Raw genomic sequence first — 10,660 nt, 5'->3', positions numbered from 1 at the left:
AATGAGATAAAAGTAAAAAGTGATGTAACTTTGTCAAAGTTAAATCATAGGTTAAAATCCTGTATATCACTAAGGCATACCAATTTCATCTAGGCTCTCAAGACACAACATCACCGATTATGGAAGAACTTTTACATTTTCATCATCACACAATAGTGATTTTTAAAATAAGTTCTCTAGTCCTCTATATTATTTCACTAATATTGACATCTAAACTAACTCATATATATACAATAGATGCAAAGGTAGAGAAAATGTGAACAATTTACCAGCCATTATTGTAATCTTAGCTGCTCTATCATCATTGTGAATCCTTTACATGATACATGAAATCAATAACTCTTCCCAAACCATAAAAAACTATGGGTCAGTAATGATACTGAAGCTACAAATACACAGATTATGAAGATTTAAATGTTGACTCCTCTGTAATCCCCACATCAGAGCTAAAACCAGGAGAATAATGACTAATAGAAATAAACAACTGAGTAGTGAGAGATAGTCATTGAATATTAGTTAGTTTCATCTGAATTGTTGTACACCCCTGAGCTGTTCCTTCTCAGGACTAAAAAGAGCTGCTATCCTAGGATGCCAAAATTAAAGAATCCTAATACCAACAGGACCAGGCCTATGTTGTGCAAGTTATTCCACCACCCCTACAGAATTTGTTCTTGTCATTGTTCACATTTGAGCCATCCTAATGGGTGTCTCCAGCAGCCCAGTGGTGGAGGGGTGTTGGGAAGGATGCAGAGCTTCCCGAGGAAACCACAGGACCTGGCATTCTGGGAAATTCAAAACTGCTAGTCCAGTTCTGGCAATCTGAACACTTCCTCCTGAAAGCTGAAGTCTGAGAGACATTCTTCCTGCCTTTGGCCACACGGCTGACAAGAAAAGTAGCTGACCTGCCAAATGAGCACCAGTTAGGGTGGCGGGAGGGGGACACTCCTTACAATTATGCTAAAATGTTGCCATTTCCTCCAAACTCTCAGTATTCACGTCTCATTATACATTCACAACTGTGTTCTTAGGGGTAACGACTGAATCAGTGATGACTCAAGAATTTCTGTAGGAGGGGTTTGGGGCAGGTGAGCAATTCATTCTGGGAAAGAGAGTTTAAAACCAAGTGAATGGCCCTTTACATTGGCATGGGAAGACTTCCCCCATCCCACCTTCTCTCAACAGAGCCATTAATCTAGAAAAAACTACAGTGTCACTTTTCAGAGGTCTACCCTGTGTGAACACATGGAGAAGACACTTAGAATGTTAAAGTCAGCATATTAAGTAATTTTCTTGAAATACTGTAACTAGCACCAGGTAACTTTCTTCACAGCCCTTTCCACAATCTATTTAATTTTAGTCCTTTTTAATTGTCTGGTACACCTTTAACACCTAAACTCCAAGAGAGAAGGAGCTTCATCTTATCTCCACTGCCTAACACATAATGGTTTCTAAATGGAACTGATTCCAAGATTGGCCTCATTTAGGAGTGGATATGTTGTTATAATCAGGTTTCCAAAATCTTTAGTATCAATACGAATCCTTTCCTCTCACATTTCACAGGAAGCTAGACTTCTTATAGCCCAAACATGGATACGTTTGAAGTTTCCTTGACTGATTTAAATTGAATTAAAATTAAAATAATTATTTTGTACAGGAAAAACTTTCAATTTTTTTTCATTTTTCACAACATAACCACCTTTTCTTTCTCTACTTTTTTCCCTTTAAAACAAACTTTGCAACATTGGGGTGAGTTAAATAATCAGAAATCTAGCCCCAAATTAAGCTCTCAATGACATGAAACACATTTTTTGCTCCTTTTAAATAAAAATCCTATATGCAGTACACTAATGTTTTCTTTCAGAAATTACGTTGACAACTTAATCCCTAATTCGAGGCATCCATATAACTCGTTTACAGAAAGGTTCTTTGGCAAAAGATTTAACACAAGATATATATGAGATGTTGAGATCTGGGTAATATACCTTACTTGAAAGGCATGAATGGTTTTTAAACAGTGTAGCATAATCACACTTAAGACCATAGTTACTTTGTTCCCAAGTCCCTGCAATTCTATTTGAGGGGAGTTCTAAAAGGCCTGTGTCTTCTCCTGTGTCCACAACCGTAGACGTACACTGGTGGCCCTCAATCCTACTCTCCAAACATCAAATAATGGACCAGAGACAAGGCTCGGGACTTGGAGAAGTACTAGAAATTCCCTGCCTCAAAAGTACTTTCAGAGTTTCACATTTCCCTAAGGAAGACAGGGCTGAGTAGACATGCTGAAGTCTTCCAAATCCTGCTGGTTGTTTTGAATTATGGCTACACTGGCTATGTACCTCTTGAGTTTTTAACTCCACATACTTGAATTAAATCCTGTAGTTCCTCTTCGGTTCTAGCATCTGTGACATCTTCACAGGGTCTATATGCCACAGCTGTTTTACCACTTTCTGTAATAAAGTTAACAAGGATCAATTCAGAAGTGTTCTTGTTCTAAAACTTCCTATATACAATGGTAGCACCGAATAATTAGACATTCTTTTGACTTCTAAAAGCAGAAAATAAGAGCATTTTCCTAGAAGTTCCCTCATCTGACACGTCAGTTTTTATTTGTGAAAACATATATAAGAAGTATCAACTTTGGTTCAAAAACTTTATGATCTTAGAAATAAGAACTAAGGAATAAGGACATAGAAATTAAAAGCTGTGGAAACAAAAATGTTCCATCACAATACAATTAAATAGGAAGGCATCAGGTGGGGGTCAAAGTGAGTTCAAACCTGGGAGAGATACCACTGGACTATAATAGATACTTCCTATTAGAAGCAAGGCAAGTGTCTACTCCTTGGGACCAAAATTCTAACAGATACAATGAACAAAGCTTTGGAGACAGAGACAGACAGACAGAGCATTTGAACACTCTACTGGCAGAAACTGGCCCATGTACCCTTTGGACAATACAGCTTGCCTCAAGGCAAGCTAGAGCCACCAGGCTTTTTGGTCTAAGGGGTTTCGTGTACATATAAGGAGTACCTTGGCATGTTAGGCACAAACAAACCAGGCATTTAGTTTAGTTCTTAAAGGTTGTTACCCAGAGTTGACAGCGGATGGAGATTGTGCCTGATGACCAGGGAAGTCAAACTTCACTGGAAGGACTGCCCAGGCTGGAAGGCCAAGTCCAATCCAGGGTCAACTCTTACAAGCCAATAAGGTCGCTGACAACTTAGCTAGGATTTCTCAGTCTCTCAGCCTGCAGGGCTGTGAAGCAGGGGAGCAATTCTGTTCCCGGAATCTACTGATCATAAAGTTTCCTTTGGGCACAGCCTGTGACATTCTCACCATTGTATAACTCGATAGGGAACACAATCAACGCTATTCAATGGCATGACCAATTTCAAGACTCACAAAAACGTAGCTGATTATTATATAAGAATCATATTCACCCAATATATCAGAAATGAAAACTGAAATTAAACTGATTCCAAAAACATAATCTAATAAACTCTTCAACAAGAAAACAACGGTAATAATAATAGTCAATATACTTTGTCTGCTTACTATGTTTCAGGCATAGTTCTAAGCTTTTTATATTCATCACCTCATTTACTCTTATAATATCCCTGATTTGGTGGTAAGCTGAATTACTAACCCTATTTGCAGATAAAGAAATTGCAGCTTAGAGATATTAAATACCTTCAAATGTCTCTGGCTGGAAAAACCTAAAATTGCAACAACAACAAAATCTAAGAGACAATGTTAGGACTCAAACACAGGTGTCCAAGGCTTATAATCACTACACTATTCTGTATGATAAGCAAGCAATTGAGGAAGAACTGGATCAAACACTTTCTGTATGAACTGAGGCAAGTCATTCTACATCTAAACACTGGGGACAATAATATGTGCTGTCGTCTTTCTCATAAATGCCACAAAGAACAAATGTAAGACTGTTGCTGGGAAAGCATCTGGTGAATGAAAGAATATGTAATGTTTTAGATAACCATTATTTTCATGCAATTAACTTTTCAAGTAAAATTATTTGCTCACTGAAACTGAAGCACTTAACGACAATCAAATAGGTCTTACCTAAAACCACAATCAGCAATTTCTGGAATGCATCTGTCATAGCTTTCTGAATAGCAAGCTTCTGGGTTACATTCCTTTTCATATGTAATGATAATGACCCTAAATCCAACCAAAACAGATGAATTTAAAATTCCTATATGAATAACTGATTTCTAGGTTATACGTTTAAAACTAAAAATGCATCTGTGATTCTTAGCTCATTACCTTAGTGATTAAGGGCAGGCACAACACTGGGGTACGGTGAATGTCTCCGTTGCAGGTACACCCTGGCATGGCATATTTTTACTGCTCAGATCTATTCTGGAAGTTCCTAAAATATTAGACGGGAAATGTAAACCAAGAACGTGGCACAAATCTCATATTACTCACAGATTTCAAATGGACAAGCTGAGGCTACACTGCTACAGACCCTGCTCTCCAGTGCGTAAAGGGCTGGACTCATACAGTGAGATAGATTTGGTTGTAGTGCAGATGATCTGGCCTCTTCGCAACCATCACCCACTCAGGTGGATGGTGGAGCCTCCTCCACCCCATTCGCTAACAGCCCTGCCTCTGACTTAAAACCCTAAGCCCAAGTGCCATGGATTCTAGGAAAAAACTCAGTACCAATCAGAATCCCCTTTCTAGGGATCTACGTTTACTTATTCTGCTCAGGCCCTTTTATAGGAGGCAAAGGACTGAACATTTACACATGAGTTTATTTCAATCTTTAGACAAAGATTTTCTTGGGATAACTGAAGGCCAGAAGATATGTGCATTTGAAGGACTATTTTAGCCCAAAACAAATTATTAACAAAAAAAAACCCTCAAAAAAACAAAACAAAAAAATCTAATTTTCCCTCCTTCTAAGCTTCTTGGCAGGCAGTCAGTATTAAAATTCTAAAGTTTAAGGTGCTGTCAGGTATTGCCTAAGATAAAAACCTACATTGTCGGGCAGAACAATTCTGCCCAGGGCTTTAGTTGCTTAGAAAAGGTGATGATGTATCTGAAAAGTTGAGTTTCAGAAAGAAAGGAAAAAAGAGAAATCCCACTCCCTCACCTCCCCACACACACACATACTGGAAAGCAGACCCTCCTCCAACTTATCCAAAGGTTCCTCAGCCATGCCAACTCCAGGAGTCCTGCACTCGTGGGAGGTCAACACCACCTCTAAAGCACAGAAGAACTTCAGGCTTTGCTTCTGAAGTGCTGTCACAGTATCTTCATTTTCCCTTTCTTCAAGGTTAGAAAGATCCCGAAGCTGTTAGGATTTTGAATTAAAGGCTAGACTTCAACATATTCTGTTGTTAGAAATAAATACCAAACTCCAGCAATCCCAGGTAATAGTTTAGGTATGCTATCCCTTCAAAATCAACTGAGACTTGCAAATGAATCACTAGGTATGGACCACTATTTCTTTATGATATACCATACAAATACTGGAGAAAATTATGGACACCACCATCCAATCATTGAGATTAGCACTAATTCTAGGTGGCAGACCAATGCTCAGATACTTCCATGTGGAAGCCTCCCACATCTCCTCCCCATAGCCCTGTTCTATTCTTCTCTCTAAAGTCTAGGAGTTCAGTGTTGAAAAGAGTCTTGTTAGTGAAAGAAAATCTACAGTTTACCTTGATGATCCTTTTTGAGCACCCATGGAAATCAAAGTAGTAATTTGCCAATTCTTGGCATCTGGAGCTGTTTAGGGCAAGCGAATTATGTTGAACTGCCTTATGTCTGGTGCCAAGATGAACCTAAAGACATAAAAGACCTAAAAATATCACAACCCTACATAGAGACCTCATTTTGGATATACCTGAGATTTATCAATACCAATTTCATAGAGTGGTTGTGAAGATTAAGTAGGACATTTTAAGCAATGAGTTCACAGTGAGCCCTAAATAAATGTTATTTATTATTTTTAAGTCAGTACTTTTCTGCATCATTTCCAGGGCCCCTGATTAACCAGAAGGTTCTCTGACCTCTGGTGGTGAAAGTGATGATGAAAGCAACCAAGGAAGCCCAGCAGAAGCCTATTATGGGGCTGGGGGTAAGCAAAGGAAGTGAACTGTTTTACTCGTCTCATCCTGTAGCTCCTGCTTGAGAATATGATGTGAAGAGGAGATAAGATGGACCTGCCACTGAATTAGGACCTTAATCTGTAGCACACCCTCTCCAAGTTACCAACCCCTGTTAGAAGAGGGAATACTTCTACCTCTATAAATGTAAATGAAGCAACGAAAAGAGTTAGAGGTTCATCTGCATTAACAAGCTTCTTTGAGAGTGCAAATATTTCCATTCTTAACTCTCTAAAGAACTTACATATTACTGTGGATTTTTTTACATCATTAGTTCTTTCTTAAATGTCTATTTCCATTTTGAACAGGGTATAGTATATAGTCATAAAAATTCAAATAATACAAATAAAGAAAAGCACTGTTAATTCATTATTGATTTGTTTGTGCATCTTCCTCTGTCACTAGTTTATGAGCTCCTTAAGTGCTTGAAGGAACCATGTATTATTCTTTCCTTGTTACCAGAAACAAGCATAGATATTGTCATATAATAGAGGAGTGATGGTCTGTTGACTGAGGGAATGAATGAGTACATAATAAAATGAAATTACTTTCTCCAACTGAAGCTGCCTGCAGGGAAGGGGAAATGAAGACTAATTTTTAAACGCTGAGTGTCACATGGGACGCTAGGTCCTGTGCGGTGAGTCATAATGGAGCTGTCCTGGACAATTAGGAAGCTTCAGAAGGGCTCTGAGCCCCTGGGTAGTTGAGACAGTTCACATCTGGGATAACCTTGCCACAGTTCTTGCTGGCAAACATTTCCCTTCGTGCTACTGAGAAAAACTCAGATACATTAGGCCTTTCCTCATTTTATTTTAAGATGTTATTCTCTTTTCTGTATTTATAAAAAACACAGGGGAAAAAAGCTAAGAAGGATGTATACCTGCCAGTGAATAAAATAACACATAATTGGAACTTCCGTGCTGGTGCAGTGGTTAAGACTCCTTGGTCCCAATGCAGGTGGCCCAGGTTTGATCTCTGGTCAGGGAACTAGGTCTCACATGCATGCTGCAACTAAGAGTTCGCATGCCACATTTAAGGAGCCTACAAGCCACAACTGAAGGAGCCTGCCTACTGCAAATGGGGAGCCCACATGCCACAACTGGGAAGCCCTTGAGCCGCAACCAAGGACCCTGCCTGCTGCAACTGAGACCCGGTGCAACCAAATAAATAAATAAATAAATAAAATTGAAAAAGAACGCATAAGTAAATAAGGAAACAATTTCGGAGTTGTGGGTAGTAAACTAAGGCTCTGCACTAAATAAAGAAATCTAATACGAATGCCCTTTCCTCTCAACTCTATAGTGACTTGTAGAACATTTTCTTCAGTACTCTATCAGTGACGGGCTTTATGCTGCGAAAATCTCACAACCTACGCTTCTGGAATGGTCTTAATGTCCAATATAAGAAAAAAACTCATTACTTACAACTGATACCAAGTAACTGTTTCATACTCTTTCCAGGACCATCTGTAATATCTGAGTGGTACGTGAAATGGTCGCAGGGTCCGCAAACTAAAGAATGTCTGACACAAAATCATTTCAATCCCAGGGGGTACAGCCAGGATTGAAGTGGGTGTTAAACAGATTACAGAGGTGGGAGGTAGTGTACCTGGAGTCACAGCTGAGGAGAGTTCTCAGATTCAATAAAGGTGAAATCAGTGAGTAAAGAAATATGGGTGAGAAGAGGCAGCAAGGTCAGTAGGAAGTAGCTAGAGCAAGAAGCCAATCAGAGAAGACACACAATTATAAAGGGAAAGGTCTGGGAAATCTAAGCCTCACTCACTTATTCAGAGGAATTGAAATGGTCCTTGAAAAAGGAATGGTGGCTGAATGGAGGCACATAATGAAATGTTAATTCTGGGGAAGTAAAATTGGATGGCATGTTGATATGGAATAAGGTTTCTACAATGCATTAAAGAATATTTTAACCATTTTCTGGAATCTGAACCGAGTTCTGAATAGGCAGTTTGAGAGTGATGATGATGATGAAATGAAGCTTCCTTTATCTTACATCTGACCAAAGTTTGTCAAGCTCGGGACTTCCCTGGTGGCACAATTGTTAAGAGTCTGCCTGACAATGCAGGGGACACGGGTTTGATCCCTGGTCCAGGAAGTTCCCACATGCGGCAAAGCAACTAAGCCCGTGTGCCACAACTACTGAGCCTGTGCTTAGAGCCTGTGAGACACAACTACTGAAGCCCGCGTGCCTAGAACCCGTGCTCCACAACAAGAGAAACCGTCGCGATGAGAAGCCCACGCACGGCAACGAAGAGCAACCCCTGCTCGCCGCCAAAAGAGAAAGTCAGCATGCAGCAAAAAGACCCAACGCAGCAATAAATAAATAAATAAATAATTGTCAACCTCACACATTTAAAATCCACATAAAAGTAAATAAAAGGAAGACTCTTGTGAAGATTTCTTAAATTAAAGGGCAGCATACAATGACATGGGGTTTAACATCAGTTAAGTTTGGGTTTGGCCTCTAGTTTCCACGTTTACTGTCATGAACCTTAAGTAAGTCACTTAACCATCCTGAGTTCTAGTTTATTCATCTAACAAAAAAGAAACAACTGGGGAACTGGGGGATCAGTGGAGCAGTGCATCTGAGAGCATTCTGTACACCACAGTGCTGTAGAAAGGCTGGCCTTTTTTTTTCCCCCTGGGATCTTAGTTCCCAGACCAGGGATTGAACCCGGGCCCTCAACAGTGAAAGTGCAGAGTCCTATCCACTGGACAGCCAGGGAATTCCGAATGGCCTATTAGTTTTAAATTCAGCACTTCATCCCAGTAGAGCGAGGAATTCCACATTTGGACCCACCTTCACTGGAGATGTGTGAAAAAGTTGCTTCTGGTCGCATGCCTTTTGGGCTCTGTGGGCATCCCTTGCTGAATAAAACTTGATGATGGCATAGAACCCAGGACCACCCACTGCTGCGTTTGGGAAGACTCAGACAGAATACAGAAGGCCAAACTGGGAGAAGACTGTGAAGAGAGAATGCTGTAGGGCGGTCCCACGCTAAGGAAGTGCAGTAAATTTCAGGCCCAGGAAACCAAACCGCCCATTCCCTTATATTCCCCCAGCCCTTCGCACAGGTAACTGTGGTGAGCCTGGAACTCCAAACACTTCTCATTTCATGAACAAGTTTCCCTCTGAAATCCTAAGCTTTGAGAAGCATTAGGAGGCAATGACTTCTGTTGGGAACTATCTCTCAGAAGTCTATGGGGCAGAGCTAACTGCTCAGGTCATCTCTAGAACTATGATTCCTCTCAGCGGAGACCACAGGCAGATGAGGTACTGAAGCAGTACCCCGGGGAGCCCAGTTACTGGGGCACGGGGCGGCTTCCTCCACCCCTCCCTCTGCTCTGGCTCGTCTCATTTGCAAGGCCTCGGCCGTGGGTTGAGAGCTCAGCTCCCACAGCAGCAGGGTTTTGTCACCCCCAATGGCAACCGCAAAAGGTACCAGCTGCACCATCCTATCGTCACAACGCGTGCGCGGCTCAGGGCGCAAGCGGACTGCGCCAGAGAACGCGTGCCCGCACTTTTTAAAAAGTTAGTGCCAATAAATCTAATATATAGAAAAACAGTTGAAAGTTCCTGAGTGTTTTGTGGATAGAAAAGCTTGAGATTCAGAGCAAGTTCAGAGCTTGACAGTCTAAGAATAAGCTAGCTCTCCATTCCATTAGAAGGGCTAGGTAGCAGCTTCCGGGTATGGAACCAGAAACTCTCAGGCTCCAAAGAGGACATAAAACAGCATCACTTGTACTCTTTATAAAATTGCAGAAACAAACAGAATAAACAAAAATATATTTACACCTGTCCTATAAGACAAAGGGTACTTGAGACCTAATGTATATAAAATCAGTTTACAAACTGTGAGGCACTATATCAATAAGTTCTCATTTGCACAGAGCACAGCATAGGATATGTGGCCATTAATGTTAATTCCCTTCCCCCTTTCATTCCTTTCTCTTGTTCCTTTATGTATGCGGATCAGTTACATTATTAAGCTGACAATGTAACTGAGATATTATTAGCTTAATAATGTAAACAAGAATCTGATTTTTAGCCAGGGGGTAATTCTTAGAAACTTAGGGAGTTGGAACTCTCAGTTAATGAATTAAAATAATGCAATTACATCATTAATTTTAAAATGTATCATCACTGATTAAAAATAAAAATTAAAACATTAAATTAAAAATTTATTATCCTGCAATTGAGACTCACCACAACGTGTGACGTCTGTCAGGCATTCGCTGTCACAATGCAGCTTGACTGTCTTACAGACAACCTCAATAATATTTTTAAATTGGCAGAGGCAGCAGGCCATAAGGCTAGGTAAGATCCTATAAATGGAAACACAGGTAATTAAATTCGTGGTAAAAGAGTTACTTGAGTAGGTAGAAGAGATAGGCCAAGGCCACCACAGACCAGTGCAAAAAGGAGTTCTTGGGGCGTATGGACTGCAGAACTGGATAGGGGCCGGTTGGCCAATTGCTGCTCTTGACTGTTGTAAATAA

The 10,660-nt window shown here is 40.4% G+C and overlaps 1 pseudogene across 1 annotated transcript; it reads right to left on the bottom strand.

The window, feature by feature from the left end:
* Positions 1-800: 800 nt before the first annotated feature.
* On the bottom strand, positions 801-9,615 carry LOC309819410 (RAD52 motif-containing protein 1-like; annotated as a pseudogene). The gene is made up of 7 exons: positions 9,520-9,615; positions 8,961-9,140; positions 5,697-5,819; positions 5,155-5,323; positions 4,084-4,182; positions 2,362-2,447; positions 801-902 (listed from the first exon to the last, which is right to left on the bottom strand). The product of its transcript is annotated as an RAD52 motif-containing protein 1-like (transcript).
* Between the last annotated feature and the right edge of the window lie 1,045 nt (positions 9,616-10,660).

The sequence above is a fragment of the Grampus griseus genome (genome assembly GCF_964374135.1).
Source record: "Grampus griseus genome assembly, chromosome: 2".
NCBI lineage: Eukaryota > Metazoa > Chordata > Mammalia > Artiodactyla > Delphinidae > Grampus > Grampus griseus.
The sequence above is the reverse complement of the archived record's forward strand: the minus strand, read 5'-3'. Positions and strand labels throughout refer to the sequence as shown.